We start from the raw sequence: 24,001 nt of genomic DNA, 5'->3' as shown, positions 1-24,001 counted from the left end.
GCAGATAGGTCAATGGAAAGGAAAAACTTTATACAAACTAGTGACTTCTCCCACAGGAAAAAATGAAATAATAGTGACAGATCATCTTTAAGAAAAATCTTGGCTCTAGGAAGTCTTAGGTTACCTCCTATGAATATTCTTCTCACTTTTTACACTTGGTAACATTTGCTGTACAAAAGCCACATAGCTATACAGCTAGGAAGGGAAAGAACTGAATTTCAGATCAGTTGAGTGATATTCCAAGTGTGTATGTATGTTTGTATCTTTTAGTCATCATTGCCTTTCAAAGAATTAGTCTGCCTTTCATAATCTGCAAACTGAGGAAGTTAAACTGGAAAATAATAACTTATACATTTTGCCTGTATACAATGTTATAGGTACCATACGTGTTTCAATCTTTGATCTTCATATCAATTCCATGAAAGTTTACATTATTATTATGTCTAATATAAAGGTAAATAAATTGAAGCATAGAAAGTTAAATAACTATTCCAACTTGTATTGTTCAGTCCCTCAGTAGTGTCTAACTCATTGCAACCCCATGGACGGCAGCACTCCAGGCTTCCCTGTCCTTCACCGATTCCCGGAGCTTGTTCAAACTCATGTCCATTGAGTTGGTGATCCCATCCAATTATCTCACCCTCTGTTAACCTCTTCTCTTCCTGCCTTCAGTCTTTCCCAGCATCAGGGTCTTCTCCAAAGAGTCAGCTCTTCGCATCAGGTGGCCAAAGTACTGGAGCTTCAGCTTCAGGATCAGTCCTTCCAATGAATATTAAGGGTTGATTTCCTTTAGGATTGACTGGTTTGATCTCCATGTTGTCCAAGGGACGCTCAAGAGTCTTCTCCAACACCACAGTTGAAAAGGATCAATTCTTTGGTGTTCAGCCTTTTTTTATTGTTCAGCTCTCACATTCATACATGACTACTGGAAAAACTATAGCTTTGACAGTATGGACTTTTGTCTTCAAAGTAATGTCTCTGCTTTTTAATATGCGGTCTAGGTTCGTCATTGCTTTTCTTCCAAGGTGCAAGCATCTTTTAATTTTGTTGCTGCAGTCACCATCCACAGTGATTTTGGAGCCCAAGAAAATAAAGTCTATCACTGTTCTATTGTTTCCCATCTATTTGCCATGAAGTGATGGGACTGGATTCCATGATCTTACTTTTTTCAAGGTCGAGTTTTAAGTCAGGTTTTTCACTCTCCTCTTTCACCTCCATCCAGAGGCTCTTTAGTTCCTCTTCATTTTCTGCCTTTAGGGCAGTGTCATCTGCATATGTGAAGTTATTAATATTTCTCCTGGAAATCTTGATTCCAGCTTGTACTTTATTCAGCCCAGCATTTCGCATGATGTACTCTGCATATGAGTTAAATAAACAGGGTGACAACATATAGCCTTGACATACTCAAGTCCCAATTTTGAACCAGTTCATTGTTCTATGTCCAGTTCTAATTGTTGCTTCTTGACCTGTGTACAGGTTCTTAGGAAGTGAGTAAGGTGGTGTGGTATTCCCATCTCTTCAAGAATTTTCCGTAGTTTGTTGTGATCCACACAGTCAAAGGCTTTAGTGTAGTCAATGAAGCAGAAATAGATGTTTTTCTGGAATTATCTAGTTTTTTCTATGATCCAACAGATGTGGCAATTTGATCTCTGGTTCCTCTGCCTTTTCTAAATCCAGCTTGAACATCTGGAAGTTCTCAGTTCACATACTTTTGAAGTCTAATTTGAGGGATTTTAAGCATTACCTTGCTAACATGTGAAATGAGTGCAAATGTGCAGGAGTCTGAGCATTCTTTGGCATTGCCTTTCTTTGGGATTGGAATGAAAACTCACCTTTTGCAGTCCCATGGTCACTGCTGAGTTTTCCAAATTTGCTGGCACATTTTGTGCAGCACTTTCACAGCATCATCTTTCAGGATTTGAAATAGGTCAGCTGGAATTGCATCACCTCCACAGCTCTGTTCATAGTGATGCTTCCTAAGGCCCACTTGACCACACTTCAAAATGTCTGGCTCTGATGAGTGACCACATCATAATGTTTATCTAGGTCATTAAGATCTTTTTGTATAGTTCTTCTGTGTACTCTTGCCACCTTTTCTTAAAATCTTCTGCTTCTGTTAGGGCCATACTGTTTCTGTCCTTTATTGTACCTATCTTTGTGTATAATGTTCTCTTGGTATCTCTAATTTTCTTGAAGGGATCTCTAGTCTTTCCCATTCTATTGTTTTCCTCTATTTCTTTGCATTGTTCACTTTAAAAGTAACAACTTATATAGGGTACCAATTTACCTTTGGTACCAACTTACATAGGTACCAAATATTCAAGTCAGAATATGAACCCAGATGATCTGGTTGGCTGTGGACTTAACCACATTTTATAGGTAATCTGTCTCAAAGCGACCTTCTAGTTCTCGACTTCCATAAGACACATACCTTAGTATTCATGACATGAATGTCTTTAATAATTTATCACAGACATTGTGCGTCTCTCAGTGGATTACATATGGATAACAGTAATAACTATTCAGATGAGATTTTCCCCAGGATAGATGAAGAGTAAAATGCCATGGTTTAATTCTACAGAACAACAACTCCAACTGTTAGCAAAACAAAAGAACTGTTTCAGTCCTGTAGGTAGCACATGTCCCAGATAAGGTTTTTAATATAACACAGATGGTGTAGGTTTGATCCTGAGCTGTTATATAAGCACATGAGTTTATAAATGAAACTGCCCAACCTCAATGACAAATAGCCATACATCTGCTTAATAATCATCCCTGTGCCATTTTTAGAACATAATACTGTAATTATTTTCCCTGATTACAAGGAATTTAGAAATGAATCACACAGATGCTCTGCTATTTACAGTTAAACACTTATTTTCCTCCTCCTTCCTTACTATATTACTAATAGTACTTTATTATGTTGAACCTAAAAATTGAACTAGAAAAGGTAAATGTAAACCAATGTATTAAGGACAGTAATCATCCAAATTGCTACTATGGGGGAAATAATTCTACCATATATACTCCATTCCATTGATTGTAAAATTGCTGCTCTCATAAAATGATATGCTCAAGCCTCAGCAGAATAACCACCATTTTCCACTTTTAGAGCTGCAATAATTTCATTGCTTCTCTTTCATCCTTGGAATACAAATCTATGTAATAATAAAATGTTCTACCTTATTCTATCTTATGCTTGTCCGTCTCATCGATCACTGCTATAACTCTCTTCTGTTTGACACCTCAGAAAGTTTAGTTTATTTACTATGTGGCTATCCATCTGGCTGTTGTTCAGTCACTAAGTTGTGTTCAAGTCTTTGCGATCCCATAGACTGCAGCATGCCAGGTTTCCCTGTCCTTTGCTCTCTCCTGTAGTATGCTCAAATTCATGTCTATTGAGTCAGTGACGCTATCTAACCATCTCATCCTCTGCTGCCCTCGTCTCCTTCTGCCTTCAATGTTTCCAAGCATCAGTGTCTTTTTCAATGAGTTGGCTCTTCACATCAGGTGGCCAAAGCTTCAGCTTCAGCATCAGTCCTTCCAATGAATATTCAGGGCTTATTTCTTTTAAGATTGACTGGCTTGATCTCCTTGCTGTCCAGGGGACTCTCAAGAGTCTTCTACAGCACCACAATTCAAGAGCATCAATTTTTTGGTGCTCAGGCTTCTTTATGGTCCAACTCTCATATCTGTACATGATTACTGGAAAAACCATAGCCTTAACTAGATGGACTTTGCTCACAAAGTGATAGCTCTGGTTTTTAATATTCTGTCTAGTTTTGTCATAGCTTTCCTTCCAGGCAGCAAGCATCTATTAATTTAATGACAGCAGTCACCATCCACAGTGATTTTGGAGCCCAAGAAAACAAAATCTGTCAGTGCTTCCACTTTTTCCTCTTCTATTTGCCATGGAGTGATGGGGCCAGATGCCATGGTCTTAGTTTTTTTTTTTTAATGTTGAGTTTCAACCCAGCTTTTTTCTCTCCTTATCCATCCAGTAGGGGATAGCTATCAGGTACCAGCAGCAGAGAGTTTAGTGTTAATATTGCAGTGGGTTATTGTTCTGGTTTGGATGAGGAAGGAGAAAAATAAAATGATGCAAAGAAGCATATATACTTGCAGAAAGAACTCACACAATACTTAGTGCATCTTAAGAAAAGTGTTATAGAAGTTCAAGTGAATGAGATATTTTGTTTGGGAGATGAAGAACAGGTAGAATTTGTCATTTTATAAGCACATAAAGAATGTTTCCTATATGACTAATATGGCATAAGTTCTTAGAATGGTCTTTGTCATGTTAGAATCATGGAAGGGGAAAGAAATATTAAATCATTTATTTATTTAACTGAGTAGTCCAAATGAGATCTTTTAAGTATGAGAAATATATGTATATAAGTATGTAAATATAGCATGTATTTAAATATAGTACTTTAACCCACATAAAAATAATCCATAGATGTAACAATCATTCTTTGTAAGTAACAGTTACGTGTTTAACATCAGAAATCGATTACAAAGCGAAGTAGATAAGGACTAAGGAGTTCTGTGAACATAGTTTGAAACTTGCCTCACCACTCAAATATGTGACAAAGCAGCACTAGTGATCAGATCTGACAGTGATAAATATTAACGTTAAAGGAAAATAAAGAAAGAAAGAAATGGTAAGGCATACATGATCCTTAAAATCTTCTTCTGCTCTAAGACTATGCGTGATGACACCTACTCAAGATTCTCAGAAAGTGTACTAGTGTAAGATAGAGTCATCAGAAAGTATCTAGTGTAAGATAGAGTCATCAGAAAGTACACTAGTGTAAGACAGAGTCATCAGAAAGTACACTAGTGTAAGATAGAGTCATCAGAAAGTACACTAGTGTAAGATAGTCGTCAGAAAGTACACTAGTGTAAGATAAAGTTGGATTCTATTTTGAATGCCATTTTTTCATGATAATATGACATTTTGCAAATGTTAAAAGTCCAACTGCTTGATAGAACATTAACCCTAAGATTGCCTCTGAATTCCTATGAATGAACTTAACTCAATAATTATTTTGAAAACTTGATATTCTATTGGGTCACTAACCAATTATATATGTTAATTAATCTATAATTCTAACAAGATAGTTTTAAATTTTAGTAACTCGGAGGAGTTGGGGAAAAAATTTATGAATATCTACAATCCAGTCCATGGGGTCACAAAGAATTGGACACAACTGAGCAGCTGAACAATAACTGTATTGACATTCTGGTCATAAGATCAAGATATTTTTGTCAAATAAGTGAACTATGGTCAAACATTTTATGAAAGTTACTCACAGTGCAAAATAGTGTTTTCTCTTTTGTTCCTATTTGAACTGAAGAGTGAACAAGCTGTTATAATAGTGTAATATCTAGTTCATTTGCCCCGTCCAAAATTGATTTAGTGCATGAACCAACTGTGAATTCATTTATTACTTTATAACAGCAATGTTATAAATGCTATTTATTCATGAATGGAAACAGTCCTCCTACTTTACATAAGCAATTTAACACAGTTCATTTTATTCAGGTGTACATAGTGAGAAACAATTTATATACATTATTTTTTCTCTAGCTGCTACATCCCCATATTGCATTCATTTGCCAAGATCAGATGCTTTAAAAAAAGGCATCTAGAAGGAGATTCTCCTTCATTTTCCCAATAGACATGATTTTTCATGCAGAAAATTTTGCTAACATAAAGGTTTTGCCCTATATTTCAAAACAGCAAAGAAACCTGGCAATCTCTACATGCCACAGAAACTGGCACAGATTGTTCAGTTAAATGGTACCCATTTTGATAAGTCTGTTCTTACTGATAGTAGCACTAGAAATAAGTATAATAATATAAGCAATAATATTTGTACTTCACATATCTTTAAATATATCAAATTCTTCTTTCTAAGATTAGAAAGGGTTTCCTGGGTGGTCAGTGGTCAAGAATCTCCCACTGCCAAGCAGGACATGTGGGTTCAATCCCTGGGTTGGGAAGATCCCGGGGAGAAGGAAATGGCAACCCACTCTAGCATTCTTGGCTGGAGAATCCCATGAACAGAGGAGCTTGGCAGTCTATACTCCATGGTGATCAGACACAAGTTAGGGAGTAAACAACAACAACGACTAGAAAAGAGTTACATTTTTTCAGAAACGCATACAGTTTTATGTGGGAAGAGTAAAGGGAAACAAGAAAATAAACTTACTAGAGATGAATTTATACAATATTTCTTTATTTGCTAAAATCTTGTTGTGCATCACAAAACTGTCTGGGCCAAGTGTGATTCAGAGAAAGAGACTGTAACACAATCCTTGGGGTTTTCAAGCTTCATCATACTTCTCCGTCTCAGAATCTTTGGGGAGAAAAGGACCAACAATCTCATTTCTGTTACATTTTAGTCCTGTTTCCAATCTGAGGAGAACGCATGATCTTTCCATATTAAATATCTGAAGGGGCTCTTTTAAGGGACAGGATTTGCCCCCAAAACTAATGAAAAACCATGATTCTGATAAATATCTTTTAAAATCCCAAATTGAGGATAACTCTCTGGCCTTTAGCATCATTTACATAGGGTTGCATAACAGACAGAAGTAGGGAACCAACACAGCAAGTAACTGAAGGATTCTCCAAGCTGTATTCCATCTCACCTGCATTTGGAGACTAATTCTCACTCTCTTCCCTCTGCTACCCACCGTAGTTGAATGTAAAGAATGATATTCAGCTCAGTTCAGTTGCTCAGTCATGTCTGACTCTTTGTGACCCCGTGGACTGTATGCAGCATGCCAGGCTTCCCTGTCCATCACCAAATCCAGGAGATTGCTCAAACGCACACCCATTAAGTTGGTGATGCCATCCACCCATCGCATCCTCTGTTGTCCCCTTCTCCTCCACCCTTCAATCTTACCCAGCATCAGGGTCCTTTCCAATTAGTCAATTCTTCACATCAGGTGGCCAAAGTCCTGGAGTTTCAGCTTCAGCATCATCCTTCCAATGAATATTCAGGACTGATTTCCGTTATGACTGTTTGGATGGATCTCCTTGCAGTCCAAGGGACTCTCAAGATTCTTCTCCAATTCCACAATTCAAAAGGATCAATTCACTTTTCTATTTCTCTATTTTTATGAAAACAAAAAATTTGCTCTTTCATGCTGCCCTTTCTTTCATGTCTCAGGATAACTTTCCTTGGCCAATAAGACTATGTCAGAGTTATCTTTTAGGATGAAATTTATGTATCAACTATGCTTATGAAATTTATAAAATTCTTATCATAGTTTTTATTCAAAATGTGCTAGAGTCCTTTCTCTTTGATATCTGTCTCTCCCACTGCAGGGCATATAGAACTTGTTTACTTTTGAATTGGAAAACCTAGTATATTTATATTTGTTAAATGCTATTTATAAAACTAGTAGAAGAGGGGAAAAAATGCCTTAACCACAGAACACAAAATTTTTCATATGAAATAAGAACACACATGCTATTGAAACAAACTGCTTAGCTGTTTGCTTAATTTGTTGTTGTTGTTTAGTCACTAAATCATGTCCAGCTCTTTTGCAAGCCCTTAGACTGTAGCCGACCACGCTCCTCTGTCTGTGGGATTTCCCAGGCAAGAATACTGGAGTGGGTTGCCATTCCTTTCTCCAGGGAATCTTCTAACCCAAGGATCAAACCCACGTCTCCAGCATTGGCAGGCAGATTCTTTACCAGTGAGCCTCCAGGGAAGCCCCTCGCCTACCTCACTAAGTACAAAATAGCATTACTGATTGAAGGTATTCTTTTTGAACTTGGTATCCCATAACTTGTTTGGAAACAATAACCATAAGCATTTCATAATCACTGTGTAAATTTTACCCCAGCTGAATTAAACAGATTTAATATATTCTCAAATGAGTTAAGGTCAGACTTGAAAAAGACCGATTCTTTCAGGCAGTTCTTTCAACTTCATTATTTTTAAAATAGCCATAATAATGGACTAAAAATTGTATAGTATTATTCTCACAAGAATAAAACTATGAATAAATACATGCCACACAGAACAGATTTCACTTTACATGAAATGTGCCGTGACATTAGATCTTACCTTTAGACCTTCTTCATGCATTTTAAGAATACATCTCAATTGTCAAACACCTACTTAAGTTTCTACTCTACACTAGATTTTGAAAAAAAATTTTTTTTGGCATATTGGCAATTATCCTTAAATATTGCAAATAAGTAGCTTCTGAAAGCAACATTTTAAAGCAGTTCATTAGGCCGTAATCTATTTCTATTTTCAATTATTACTGGCATAAACCTCAGGCTCATAGAAGAAATTCATTCGGATGAATTCTTGAGGGCAAAACTTTGATATCTGCAATAGAAACTTCTACTTTTAAAATTTTCAATATACTCACATGTTAAGTCAAAGAAAAAAAAAATCTGCCAAATTAACATGAGAAAATTGGCTATATTCACATGTACATGCATACACACCCTCATACACACACATGGAACTTAGTAGAAATTCACTGGTAACAGTATGACATCTGCTGAAGTATTTTAAAGAGATCATGGGTGTTGCTCAGATCTTCTTGGTGTCAGAGAAATTCAAGTTCAAATAAATGCTGGTATATTATTTGTGAATGTTCAACAGGAGGATTAAGAACTGAGAAATGGACATGTTTTTAAGAATAATGATGTCCAAAATCTTCCAGATGACATGATTTTGATTCAGTCATGAAAACTGAATGAACTTAGGAACTGAAAAGAGTTAGGTTTACCCCTGGCTCCTCTAATCCTCTAAGTCTGCATTGAAAGAATGTGGACACTAATATTTCAAAGTAGTTTGCTAATACTCAGTGGAAGGTGTAGCAGAATGACTAGATCAGAACAACATGACCATGAATTAAATGACATGTTAACTCATTCTGTCTCTCTAACTGAGGAAACTATTGTGACCACCTATAAGGAGAAGGAACTAAAAGGGATACTTAACTGAAGATCAGAAACAACAGCAAACACATACATAGTTCTTACACTGCACCTGGAACCCTTATTCTACACAGTTTATGTAAAATCCACTCATTTTCCCTAGTAATACTCTTCTGAGGATTATAAAAATGCAAGTGTTAGTCACTCAGTCATGTCAGACTCTCTGCAACCCCACGGTCTGTAGCCCGTCTGGCTCCTCCATCCTTGGGATTTTCCTGGCAAGAATACTGGAGTAGGTTGCCATTTCTTTCTCCAGGGCATCTTCCCAACCCAGGGATCGAACTCAGGTCTCCCACATTACAGGCAGATTTTTTATTGTCTGAGCCACCAAGGAAGCCCTTTGAGGATTATATAAAGGTGTAAAGGCACAGAAAAGTTACATAACTTACCCAAGTTCACACAACAAGTGAAGGGGAGAGATAGTATTTGAACAAACACTGCTAGCACCAGAGCTATTCTACTTCTCCAAACTCTAGACGTGGTTTTGACACTGTTTATTTGTGAGTCTTGCTTAAAATCAGTTGACAGTGTTCTTGTTTTAGTGGGACACACATGCATGATCCTTGAGAACTCTCCACTACATTTTGTGTGATGTTTCTGACAAATGTGGAGATATTTGAGAACACATGCTTTGAAATCTATGTGGCATATCACCCTTGAAATCCAATGCTGTAGTCCCTGGGGGAAGCTCAGAGAGGATTGGCTGCCATCACCTGTAGCTGCCAAAATGGAGGTGCAAAATATCCCTGGGGCTGAACTAATAGAGAGAAGAGCAGAAACACTGAATTGCAGGAGAGCTGCTTCTCAGGGCTAACACTAGGAAGAGCCATCAGAGGAACAATCAAGATTTGTTATTAACTTAGATTTTTCTAGAGCAGTGTTAGAGACAGTAGACATTAATGAATCTAAAGATTATGCTCACTTTGCTAAATACTTTACATATGTGATTGCATTTGCATCTCATAATAATAATATGGATGAAGGAATTTTTAACCAATTTTACACATCAAACATCTGGGGATGAAAACATGGATTTCCAACTAACACAGTGAATAAACAGTGGAGCCTTGATTTGAATCCAAATCTTTACCTGCAGAGCCAGTTTGAGAATCCTGCTAGAGATGAGGGTGAAGACATTTCAGATAATTAAAATATAAGAAAGAAAAAAAGAAGGAACTAAGCATTGTATCTTCTAAGCAGAAGATATTAAGAAGAGGTGGCAAGAATACAGACAAGAACTATACAAAAAAGATCTTAATGACCCAGATAACCACGATGATGTGATCATTCACCTAGGGCCAGACATCTTGAAGTCTGAAGTCAAGTGGACCTTAGGAAGCATCACTATGAACAAAGGTAGTGGAGATGATGAAATTCCAGATGAACTATTTCAAATCCTCAAAGATGATGCTGTGAAAGTGCTGCACTCAATATACCAGCAAATTTGGAAAACTTAGCAGTGGCCACAAGAATGAAAAAAATGTTTTCATTCTAATCCCAAAGAAGGTCAATACCAAATAATATTCAAACTACCACACATTTTCACTCATCTCACACACTAGCAAGGTAATGCTCAGAATCCTTTAAGAAAGGCTTCAAAAGTATGTGAAGTGATAACTTCCAGATGTTCAAGCTGGACTTAGAAAAGGCAGAGAAACCAGAGATCAAATTGCCAACATCCACTGGATCATAGAAAAAGCAAGAAAATTCAAGAAAAATATCTATTTCTGCTTCATTGACTACACTAAAGCCTTTGACTGTATGGATCACAACAAACTGTGGAAAATTCTTGAAGAAATGGGAATACCAGACCCCCTTACTCGCTTCCTGAGAACCTGTACACAGGTCAGGAAGCAACAATTAGAGCTGGATATGGAACAACGGACTGGTTCAAAATTGGGAAAGGAGTATGTCAAGGCTATACGTTGTCACCCTGTTTAACTAACTCATATGCAGAGTACATCATGCGAAATGCTGAGCTGAACGAAGTACAAGCTGGAATCAAGATTGCCAGGAGAAATATCAGTAACTTCACATATGCAGATAACACCACTCTAAAAGCAGAAAGTGAAGAGGAATTAAAGAGCCTCTTGATGAAGGTGAAAGAGGAGAGTGAAAAAGCTGACTTAAAACTCAACATTGAAAAAATGAAGATCAAGGAATCAGGTCCCATCACTTCATGGCAAATAGATGGGGAAACAACAGGAACAGTGACAGACTTTATTGTCTTGGGCTCCAAAATCATTGTGGATGGTGACTGTAAACATGAAACTAAAAGATGTTTGCTCCTTGGAAGAAAAGCAAGGAGAAACCTAGACTGTGTATTAAAAAGCAGAGACATTACTTTGTCAACAAAGGTCCATATAGTCAAAGCTATGGTTTTTCTGGTAGCCATGCACAGATGCGACATCTGGACAATTAAACAGGCTGAGCAAGGAAGAATTGATGCCTTCAAACTGTGCTGCTGGAGAATACTCTTGAGAGTCCCTTGGACAGCAAGGAGATAAAATCAGTCAATCCTAAAGGAAATCAAATATGAATATTCATTGGAAAGACTGATCCTGAAGCTGAAGCTATAATGCTGTGACCACCCAATGAAAAGGGCTGATGCACTGGAATAGACCCTGATTCTGGGAATGATTGAAAGCAGGAGGAGAAGGGTACAACAGAGGACAAGATGGTTAGATGGCAGTGCCCAAGAAATTTGCCTTGAGATATTTCAGTATCTGTGATAGCACTCATGAATAATCACATTATGGTTATACAAATTGATAGTTTGTGCAATTACTTTTCTAAGATTACACCAATCATGATGCTCAACCATATCAGAAGCTAAAATGTGAATTTTTTAGTGTAATAAAGGGAAAATAATATGGGTTCTGGAGTCTAACTCATCTGGGTCTTAACTCTAACTTGACCTCTTAGCAGCTTGATGAATTTAATGACCAGTTTCCTCATCTTTAAAAATATTATTTATTTTTTCTTAAAGTCTGCTGTAATATGCATAAAATAAAGCATTTAAAGAACTTAATTAACATTCTAATGTATTCTATGTGTGTTAGTCTCTCACACTAAGAGTGTGTCCAACTCTTTGTGACCCCATGGGCTGTGGCCCACCAGGCTTCTCCATCCATGGGAGTTTCCAGGCAAGAATACTGGAATGCATTGTCATTTTGTTCTCCAGGCGATCTTCCTGACCCAGGGATCAAACTTGGGTCTCCCACATTGCAGGCAGATTCTTTACCATCTGAGCCACCAGGGAAGCTCTTCTAACCAATTCTAAGTAGCCATTAAATATTAATTAATGTTCCATGCTAAATCACTTCAGTCATGTCCAACTCTGTATGACCTGATGGAGCGTAGCTCACCAGGGTCCCTCTGTCCTTGGGTTTCTCCAAGCAAGAATACTGGAGTAGATTGTTATGCCCTATTCCAGGGGATCTCCCAACCCAGGGATTGAACCCACATCTCCTGTGGCTCCTGCACTGAAGGCAGATTCTTTGCTGCTGAGCCACCAGAGAAGCCCAAATAGATTGTGGTTTTGTTTTTCAATCTTATATAAACTCTTTTAGTGAATGTTGCTATATGACTCAAACAATGCAACCAGGGATTCTTTACCATTTGAGCTACCAGGGAAGCCTAAGAATACTGGAGTGGGTAGCCTATCTCTTCTCCAGGGGATCTTCCCAACCCAGCGATTGAACCCAGTTCTCCCACATCACAGGTGAATTCTTTATTGTCAGAACCATGAGGGAAGCCCAAGAATACTGGTGTGGGTAGCCTATCCCTTCTCCAAGGGATCTTTCCAACCCAGGAATCAAACCAAGGTCTCCTTCATTGCAGGCAGATTCTTTTCCAGCTGAGCTATCAGGCAAGTTTAGAACAAAATTTCTTTTTTTTTTTTTTTAATTTAATTTAATTTTATTTTTTAACTTTACAATATTGAATTGGTTTTGCCATATATCAAAATGAATCCGCCACAGGTATACATGTGTTCCCCATCCTGAACCCTCCTCCCACCTCCCTCCTTTTTATTGAATTTTGCTATAGTCTCCTTCATTTATTTTTCATTTATTTAAAACAGATAAACCATTAGCCAGACTCATCAAGAAACAAAGGGAGAAAAATCAAATCAATAAAATTAGAAATGAAAATGGAGAAATCACAACAGACAACACAGAAATACAAAAGATCATAAGAGACTACTATGAGCAATTATATCCCAATAAAATGGAGAACTTGGAAGAAATGGACAAATTCTTAGAAAAGTATAACTTTCCAAAACTGAACCAGGAAGAAATAGAAAATCTAAATAGACACATCAAAAGCACAGAAATCAAAACTGTAATCAAAATCCTCCAACAAACAAAAGCCTGGGACCAGATGGCTTCACAAGTGAATTCTACCAAAAATTTAGATAAGAGCTAACACTATCCTACTCAAACTCTTCCAGAAAATTGCAGAGGAAGGTAAACTCCCAAAGTCATTCTATGAGGACACCATCACCCTAATAACAAAACCAGATAAAGATGCCACAAAAAAAATTATATGCCATCTATATGAATATAGATGCAAAACTCCTCAACAGAATTCTAGCAAACAAAATCCAGCAACATATTAAAAAGACTGTACATCATGACCAAGTAGACTTTATTCCAGGGATGCAAGAATTCTTCAGCATTCACAAATCAATTAATGTGGTACACCATATTAACAAATTGAAAGATAAAAACCATATGATTATATCAATAGATGCAGAGAAAGCCTTTGACAAAATTCAACACCCATTTATGATAAAAGTTCTCCAGAAATCAGGCACAGAAGGAATATACCTCAACATAATAAAAGCTATATACAACAAACCCACAGCAAATATTATTCTCCATGGTGAAAAATTGAAAGCATTTCCTCTAAAATTAGGAACAAGACAAAGGCATCCACTCTCACCACTACTATTAAACACAGTTTTGGAAGTCCTAGCCATACCACTCAGAAAATAAAAAATAAATACATAAAAAGAATCTAGATTGGAAAAGATGAAGTAAAACTCTTACTGTTTGCCGATGACATGATCTTCTACATAGAAAACCATAAAGATACCACCAGAAAATTACTAGAGCTAATCAAAGAATATAGTAAATTTTCAGTGTATAAAATTAATACAGATAAATCCCTTGCATTCCTATATACTAACAATGAAGAAGCAGAAAGAGAAATTAAGGAAACAATCCTATTCACCATTGTAATGAAAAGAATAAATAGTTATGAATTAATTTACCTAAGGAAACAAAAAACCTATATATAGAAAACTATAAAACACTGAGAGATGGAGAAATATACCATATTTATGGATTGGAAGAATCAATATAGTGAAAATGAGTACACAACCCAAAGCAATCTATGGCTTCAACACAATCCCTATCATGCTACCAATGGTATTTTTCACAGAACTAGAACAAATAATTTCACAATTTGTATGGAGGCACAAAAACCTCAAATAGCCAAAGCAATCTTGAAAAAGAAGAATGGAACTGGAGAAATCAACCTGCCTGCCTTCAGACTATACTACACAGCTACAGTCATCAAGACAGTATGGTACTCACACAAAGAAATAGAGATCAACTGAACAAAATAGAAAGCCCAGAGATAAATCCATGCACCTATGGATAGCTTATCTTTGACAAAGGAGAAAAAAATGTACAATGGAGAAAAGACAATGTCTTTAACAAGCTGTGCTCAGAAAGCTGGTCAACCATCGGTAGAAGAATGAAACTAGAACACTTTCTAACACCACACACAAAAATAAACTCAAAAGGGATTAAAGATATAAATTTAAGACCAGAAACTATAAAACTCTTAGAGGAAAACATAGGCAGAATGCTCTATGACATAAATCATAGCAAGATCCTCTATGATCCACTTCCCAGAGTAACAGAAATAAAAACAAAAATAAATGGGACCTAATTAAGCTTAAAAGCTTTTGCACAATGAAGGAAACTATAAACAAGGTAGAAAGGCAGCCTTCAGAATGGGAGAAAATAATAGCAAACAAAACAATGGACAAAGAATTAATCTCCAAAATATACAAGCAGCCCATGCAGCTCAATACCAGAAAAATGAACAACCCAATAAAAAAGTGGGCCAAAGAACTAAACAGACATTTCTCCAAAGAAGACATACAGATGGCTAATAAACACATTAAAAGATGCTCAATATCACTCATTAGTAGAGAAATGCAAATCAAAACCACAATGAGGTACCATCTCATGATGATCAGAATGGCTGCCATCAAAAAGTCTACAAACAATACATGCCTGAGAAGGTGTGGAGAAAAGGGAACCCTCTTACACTGTTGGTGGGAATGCAAACTGGTACAGCCACTATGGAGAACAGTGTGGAGATTCCTTAAAAAAATAGAACAGGAAATAGAACTGCCGTATGACCCAGCAATCCCACTGCTGGGCAAAAACACTGAGGAAATCAGAACTAAAAGAGAAACATGTACCCCAGTTTTCACTGCAGCACTGTTAACAATAGCCAGGACATGGAAGCAACCTAGATGTCCATCAGCAGACGAATGGATAAGAAAGCTGTGGTACATATACACAATGGAGTATTACTCAGCTATTAAAAAGAGCACATTTGAGTCAGTTCTAATGAAGGGGATGAAACTGGAGCCTACTATACAGAATGAAGTAAGTCAGAAAGAGAAACACCAGAACACTGTATTAACACATATATATAGAATTTAGAAAGATGGTAACTATGATTCTATATGCAAGTCAACAAAAGAGACATAGATGTAAATAGACTTTTGGACCATGTGGGAGAAGGCGAGGGTGGATTGATTTGAGAGAATAGCATTGAAACATGTATATCACCATAAGTAAAATAGATGACTAATGCAAATTCAATGCATGAAGCAGGGCTCTCAAAACAGGTCTCTGGGACAACCCAGAGGGATGAAGTGGGGAGGGAGGTTCAGGATAAGGGGACACATGTGCGCCCATGGCTGGTTCTTGACGATGTATGGCAAAAACACAATATGGTAAAGTAATTATCCTCCAATTAAAAGTAATTAATTAATTAAAAAATATTAGCCTTTGTGTGACTTATCTATAATTGTATCCTTTTCCAATTTCCCTCTTATTTCCACTTCTATAAGCATATATTAACTTGGTAACAACACAAAATACAATTCTAAACTTCAAATATTCTGACACTCCTATGACTCAGTCTTAATATTTTTATTCCCATTGTATGTCATGTATTTCCATTGTCTGCCATGATTTTGAGGATGAGATCAGCATAAAGGGTAGTTGTTTAGCATCTGCTCACACATTAACTGTGAAGAACGCTCCCTGTCAAGGCTTGAATGTCCTTTTAATGACAGGGCCTATGATCTGAACAGAAAATCCTATGCTTTCAATGAAGTCTCAATATAATAATCTTAACAAGTTCCTTAGATCAATCCTAAATTGTAACCCTAGAACTTCATACAAATTGAACTTCACATTTACCATCATTATAAGAGTGATTTTCAGACCCATGTTTAGAACTCAGTCCCTTTGGAGATGGTTTAGTTGCTAACTTATGTCTGCAACTCCACAGACTGTAGCTCACCAGGTTCCTCTGTCCTTGGGATTATCCGGGTAAAAATACTGCAGTAGCTTGCCATTTCTTTCTCCAGGGGGTCTTCCCGACCCAGGAATCGAACCTCAGTCTCCTGCCTTGAGGCAGATTCTTACCGACTGAGCTATGAGGGAAGATTAACAGAGGCCCAGTTGCTTCGGAAAATTTTTTCCTTATATTCATTTGTTGGACATAATGAATAATTACATATACCTTTAACAATTAATGTTCTTTTTCTATCAAGGGTTAATAAAAATTATTTTTTTTCAGTGTTTATCTCTCATTTATTTTTAATTCTATGAACATAGAAACCCAGCAAACATATGGCACTGTGGACAATCTTCCAGTAAAGATTAATGCAATTAATTGTGTCAACAGATTCATGCTGAATGTACATTTATTCAGTAAGAAATTTCCTAAGTCAATCAATCATAGTGTACTGAAAATTTACTTTTCAAGTAATCTATAACTTAGGAAAAAATCAATTAAGATTTTAGAGATTTCAATGACATATACCAGTTTTGCCTGCTAAATATAAAATAAAGCCACAAAGATACTATTTCATAAAATTTAGCAGTATTTCACTATAAAACTAGAAAAACTAGAGATAAAATGTATTGTAAAATCTCGATCATATGTATATTTTTTAAATTATTTGAAAATAATTTATCTTGCTTCTGGACTAAGAATGATCTAGTTTTAATTTTTCTAACTCTGAAGGGGATGAACACTCAAAATATTGTCTAGAGTAAGGAATTCTTCTGAAAGGCAAGCTATAATCTTAAGAATGTATCACTTAAAAACCATCACCCTAGTTTCACTATAATTCAACAGATACATTTTCTACATATGAAAAGTGACATAAAATGAGGTTTCTTACTCAAGAAGAAGATAGATGAATAATCTATAACCCAGAAATAATTGGTAATATTATTAAGATTTTTGAGTGCCTATGAGATTAGACAAAAAGAGAAGAACAGATATAATATCCATAAATTAGTTATATTTCAATATAAGAATCAAATGTTCATTATGAAATTTTGGCAATCTGTCCATGATAAAAACAGCAATATATCTTGCTAAATTCCTGAAGCCAATGGGGGCGGGGGGGGAATTAGCAGTAAAGGTACAGAGTAGGCAAGGTTTATTTTCTTCCAGACAATCTTTGGAAAAGAGAACTCCTATGAGACAGGATAATATCTGAAAATAAGAAGACATTTAATTATATTCCTGGAGCTTTGATGAAGAAAGAAAAAGGAAAGAAAACTATGAATATAATATTTTGGTTGGCTAGAATGGGAGATCCTTTATGAGTCTGAAGTTCATCATGATAACTTAAAGGAGAAGTGGGAGTTGGGTGGATATACGCCATCCCAAAGCAACTCAGGATATAGATGTGTTGTGTTGTGGTAAGTAATTAGACCATACTATCTGTGCTAGTTCTGAAAAGCATACAATTATTACACGGGTTGTATTGTCGTTTAGTCACTGCGTCATGTGCTACTATTTGCAACTCCATGATCTGTAGCCCACCAGGCTCCTCTATCCATAGGATTTTCCAGGCAAGAATAGTGGAGTGGGTTGCCATGCCTTTCTTCAGGGGATCTTGCTGACCCAGGGATTAAATAAATGTCTCCTGCACTGGCAGGCAGGTTCTTTACCACTGAGCCACCAGGGAAGCCCCATCAAACTGGGTAGGAAACGACATATTCAGTGAGGGTCTTCCTTTCTGACAAATTCTCTATTAATTGACTCAGAGAGAGACAGAGAGGGAAGGAGGGTTGCTCCTAACGGAGCTTTGTAACTAACATTCAGGTTGGAGTAGGTTTTATCTCCTTGCCCTTTTGGATGGAGAAAGGAAAGATATTGCAAAGTGGATTTACATGAAGGGTTTTTTCAGGACACAAGATGACTTAAAGCTTTTTTGTGTTGAAAAGTGCCACATGTTTTCAAAAGGGGCTTTTCCTGTTCTGAACATCCGTTCCAGGCAGTGGCATATGATTGTAATGGACAGAAACAGAAAGCCCACATGTGGAATAGATTCTAAGTCTAGCTGGCTAGCATGTGATCAAGACACTCTTTCTCTATGAATGTGGGATGATGCTGGGTATAATAGGGGCTTCCCTGGTAGCTCAGATGGTAAAGAACCTGCCGGCAATGCGAGAGACCTGGGTTCGAGCCCAGGGTTGGGAAGATCCCCTGGGGAAGAGAATGGCTACCCATTCAATGAGTATAATAGCTTCCTCAGGCTGCCCTAACATAGTGCCATGCTTTGGATGGCTTGATATAACAGAGATGTATACTCTCACAATTCTGAAGGCTGCTGCTGCTGCTGCTAAGTCACTTCAGTCATGTCCAACTCTGTGAGACCCCAGAGATGACAGCCCACCAGGCTCCCCTGTCCCTGGGATTCTCCAGGCAAGAACACTGGAGTGGGTTGCCATTTCCTTCTCCAATGCATGAAAGTGAAAAGTGAAAGTGAAGTCCCTCAGTCGTGTCCGACTCTTAGCGACCCCATGGACGGCAGCCTACCAGGCTCCTCTGTCCATGGGATTCTGAAGGCTAGAGGTCCAAAACCAGGGTGTCAGCAAAGCCATGCTCCCTCTGAGAGTCAGGGTAGAATCCTTTCTTGCTTCCTCCTAGCTTCTGGTGGTGGCCATCAATGCCTGATGATCTTCACTTACAGCTGTCTCACTGCAATCTCTGCCTCTGTTGTCACAGTGTTCGCCCCGAGCAGCTCTGTGTCTTCACATGGCTGTCCGCCGTCTGACTTCTCTGACTTTTCTCTCTCTCTCTCTCTCTTTTTTTCTTATTGTGTAATGAGATAACCATACTGGATTAAGGGCCCAGCCTACTTCAGTGTGATCTCATCTTAGCCACTACATCTTCAATGACCCTGTTTCCAAATAAGGTCACATTCTGATGTGAAAGTGAAAGTCACTCAGTCCTGTCCAACTCTTTGTGACCCCATGGACTATATAGTTCATGGAATTCTCCAGGCCAGAATACTGGAGCAGATAGCCTTTCCCTTCTCCAGGGGATCTTCCCAACCCAGGGATTAAAGCCAGATCTCCCGCATACAGAATTCTTTACCAGCTGAACCACAAGGGAAGCCCACATTCTGATATACTAGGGGTTAAAAATATCAATATATCATTTTGGAAGACACAGTTCAACATAATACCAGGTAAACCAAATTTTGGCAAAAAAACAAAAAACAGTCTCCATGTTTAGATTAGAGTTTGCTTGGTTAGAAGACTATATCTTATTCAGAACTGCTAAAACAGAAACATCATAGACTGGATGGCTTAAACAACAGAGCTTGTTTCCCACAATTGTGGAAGCTAGGAAGTCCAAGATCAATATGCTGGCTGATTCAGTTCCTGATGAGGGTCTTCTTCCCGGTAAGTCCTTACATAGTGGAGAGAGAAAGGAAGCAGGCTGTCTCCTATCTTTTCATATAAAGGTATAAACCCCATCACTAAAGCTCCACAATCTAGACACAAAGGCCCCACACCCAACATCATGACACTGGGGATTAGGGTCTCAACATATGAATTCTAAGGAACACAAACATTTCAGTTCATACCAGATTAGGTTTAAAATGATACTATTATTTAGTTAAGTTTAAAAAGCCATAAAAAAATGTTACTATAGCCCACAGGCTCCTCTGTCCATAGGATTCTCCAGGCAAGAATACTGGAGTGAGTTGCCATTTCCTCCTCCAGCGGATCTTCCTGACCCAGTGATGGAACCTGTGTCTCCTGCAGCTCCTGAATTGCAGGAAGATTCTTTACCTCTTGAGCCACCAGGGAAGCCTAAAACAATGTGAGGTTGTATTATTTGACAAAGTGGGCAAGGTTTAAATAGTATTTTTATGATTTAGACTCTTTCAAAGCAGGAAAAATGATCAGTTTTTACAAATGCTAATTTTATTTAATTATTTCTTCAGTTTTCTTAAGCATGAAACATTTTGTTAGTCTCATAATTACCTTTTCCCTCTATATTTTCAAAGCTTTTCTTTATCCTTTGCTGAGGGTATTCTTTATCCTTCCTCTTTGCTGAGATATTCAAAAAGGGCTTCAAAGTTTCCACAGTTCTTAAACAGGTAACAGATAAAATTTATTTGACCTCTAATTATAAGACCTCAGTATCATTTTTATTTCCATTATACATTTAATCCATAACATTTCCATACACAATCATTAGTTTAATTTCAAATCAAAAAATATGTTCAAAGCAACAACCAGATCTTATACCATGGTTAAGAACGTGGACTCTGTAGTTGAATTGCATTGGTTCAAATCCCTGCTCTACTCTATCCTTACTTGTAATATTGGTCATGCTATTTAATATTTTGTGTCCCATTTTCTCATCAGGAAAAAGGGAATGATAGTAGTACCTATGTGGCAGTGTTATTCTTAAAACTGAATGGGTTACTAAGAACACTGAAAAGAATGCTTGGTAAGATGAAAGTGTTGTGTAAGTACAATTGAGCCTTGAACAACATAGGTTTGAACTGCACGAGTCCACTCATAGGTGGGTTTGTTCAATAGTAAATACAACTGTACTAAGCAATCCACAGTTGTTTGAATTCATAGATGCCGTACCTCAGGCAGATATGGAATAAACACAGATAGGGAAGGGCAAGTTGTAAATAAGTTATTCATCAAGTTTTGCCTGCCCAGAGGGCCAGTGTCCCTAATTCTTGCATTACTCAAAGGTCAATATGTTAACTATTATTATTAAAGTGTATGCTGCTAAGTCGCTTCAGTCGTGTCCAACCCTGTGCGACCCCATAGACGGCAGCCCATGAGGCTCCCCCATCCCTGGGATTCTCCAGGCAAGAACACTGGAGTGGCTTGCCATTTCCTTCTCCACTTCTCTTAAACTGTATAGTGATATTGAAATATGATGAGCACATATCTTTAGGAAGCTTTCTCATCTATCCAATTTGGGATAAATGGAATGGGGACCTGGGAATAGATCTTATTTCTGACCACTTACTAGCTACATGAACTTAGACTCACAATGGAAATTATTCAGTACTCAACTTTATACCCTGTAAATTCAGTTCAGTTCAGGCATTGAGTTATATCAGACTCTTTGCAACCTCATGGACTGCAGCATGCCAGGCTTCCCTGTCCATCACTAACTCCCAGAGCTAGGTCAAACTCATGTCCATTGAGTCAAAGATGCCATCCAACCATCTCATCCTCTATCATCCCCTTCTCCTGCCTTCAATCTTTCCCAGCATCATGGTCTTTTCTAATGAGTCATTTCGTCACATCAGGTGGCCAAAGTATTGGAGCTTCAGCTTCAGCAATCACCTTGTAAATTAGGAATAGCTTTGTAATGTGGGTTGAGCTCAGAGAAGTATTAGTATTTGGCAACTGACAAGCTTTCAATCCTAACTCCTTTCCCTTTTCAACTGTAGCTTTGGGCCCTGAGGGAAATGAACTGGAGAAATAGAAACCTGGAGGACTGGAGACCAATCAAAAAGTTATAGCACTATCAATAGCAATATGAGAAGAGGGCCAGTAACAAGGAGAAAAGGAAAACTTAGAGAGTAGGAGGCAACACATTTTAGGTAAATGATTACATGTAGTGTTAAGGAGAAATGTATGAATGGATGATTCAAAGGCTTGGGCAAAAGAAGTTCTTTAGGGATATATCATTTTGTTACCGGCTTCCCCGGTGTTTCATTGGTAAAGAATCTGCCTGCAATGCAGGAGCCACAGGAGCTGTGTATTCAAATCCTGGGTTAGGAAGCTTCCCTGGAGGTCATGGAACCCCATTCCAATATTCTTGCCTGGAGAATCCCATGCACAAAGGAGCATGGCAGACCACAGTCCATAGGATCACAAAAAAGTTAGACATAACTGAAGCAACTTAACACTCATGCAGTGTGTTATGCATATTTGCCATACAAGCCACATATGGTATTATTAATCGTGCCTCAAATATTGCATTTTTCTACCCTTTTAAATCATCAGACCATACTGCTATAACTCAACTTCTTCTTTATTTTTATTCCATTACTGCCCCCACTTTTATTCCTGCCAATCAGTCATGATTTCTCTACAACTTGAGAGAAGCATTCTAAAAGAGCTATAAAAAAAAGCATTTTCATCTGGGAAGATATTATTATAAAACCCATTTTTAAGCTCTTTGCATCATAGTTTATTATGCTGTGGGCTTTATTATACTGTGAGTTTGACTATGAGTAGTATCAGAGTAACCTCTGACAATAATTTTAATATTGCTGGTTATTTAAAAATCAGTATCAGAATTTTTAATGGTTTTGGAAAACATTTATTTTAGCCATTATTTATGAAAGAAGGCACAGGAAATGCTTTGAAAAATATAACACATACAAGTAGTAACAAATATTACTTTATTATCTAATATAGCTAAAATTCATAAATAAATTACATTTGTGTATATGAATTGATCAGACTTCTAACCCTAGTTCACAAACAGACACTTACAGACCATAAATAAAAACAAAATTTCAACCTTGAAATTAGTTAAATTCTACCAGCAGAATTTGATTAGAAACACATAGAAATTTTTATTCAATGAATGGCTTATGTTTTAATATACAAAAATCAATAATTCTGTTTATAACTATACTTATTTTGAATAAATTAAAATCAAATATTATTTTTTAAAATTTTTATTAGATTACAGATTATTTGCAGTGTTGTTTAGTTTCAGGAGTATAGTAAAGTGAATCAGTTATACATATAACTATGGTCACTCTCTTTTAGATTCTTTTCCTATCTAGGCCATTACAGAGCATTGAGTAGAGTTGCCTGTACATACAATGGGTCTTTATGAGTTATTAATTTATATATAAAAATGTGTATAGGCTTCCCTGGTAGCTCAGCTAATAAAGAATCCACCTGCAATGCATGATACCTGGGTTTGATCCCTGGGTTGGGAAGACACCTTTGGAGAAGGGAACAGCTACCCACTCCAGTATTCCGGCCTGGAGAATTTCATGGACAGAGGAGTCTGTCAATCCCAATCTCCCAATTCTCCCCACCCCTCAGCCTTACTCCCTTGTAATCATAAATTTGTTTTCTACAACTACAACTCTGTTTCTGATTTGTAGGTAAATTCATTTGTATTCTTTTTTTAGATTGCACATATAAATGATATCATATTAATATATTTTTCTTTCTCTGACTTACTTCGCTCAGTATGACAATCTCCAGGTCCATCTATGTTGCTGAAAATTGCATTATTTCATTCTTTTTTATGGCTGACTTTATTCTATTGCAAACTCTGTAGGAATAATCAGGGCTTCCCTGGTGGCTCAGCAGTAAAGAACCCACCTGCCAATGCAGGAAAGGTGGGTTAGATCCCTGGGTCTGGAAGATC

The 24,001-nt window shown here is 37.3% G+C and overlaps 1 long non-coding RNA gene across 3 annotated transcripts in view; it reads right to left on the bottom strand.

Moving 5' to 3' along the window:
• The window catches only part of LOC129643388 (uncharacterized), a 323,134-nt gene that overhangs the window by 12,054 nt on the left and 287,079 nt on the right, over positions 1-24,001 (bottom strand). The window contains exons 4-5 of one of the 3 annotated variants that reach the window (XR_008710272.1): positions 6,918-7,125; positions 6,263-6,365 (exon numbers count right to left, since the gene is read on the bottom strand). The exons of 1 other annotated variant lie outside the window; for it this stretch is intronic. This is a non-coding gene — a long non-coding RNA (uncharacterized LOC129643388). Of the gene's footprint in view, positions 1-6,262; positions 6,366-6,917; positions 7,126-19,655; positions 20,431-24,001 lie in introns of those variants that run through there. One more of the 3 variants, XR_008710271.1, reaches the window with a different exon arrangement.

The sequence above is a fragment of the Bubalus kerabau genome, chromosome 2 (genome assembly GCF_029407905.1).
Source record: "Bubalus kerabau isolate K-KA32 ecotype Philippines breed swamp buffalo chromosome 2, PCC_UOA_SB_1v2, whole genome shotgun sequence".
Lineage (NCBI taxonomy): Eukaryota > Metazoa > Chordata > Mammalia > Artiodactyla > Bovidae > Bubalus > Bubalus kerabau.
Note: the sequence above shows the minus strand (reverse complement) of the source record. Positions and strands in the feature narration are given on the sequence as shown.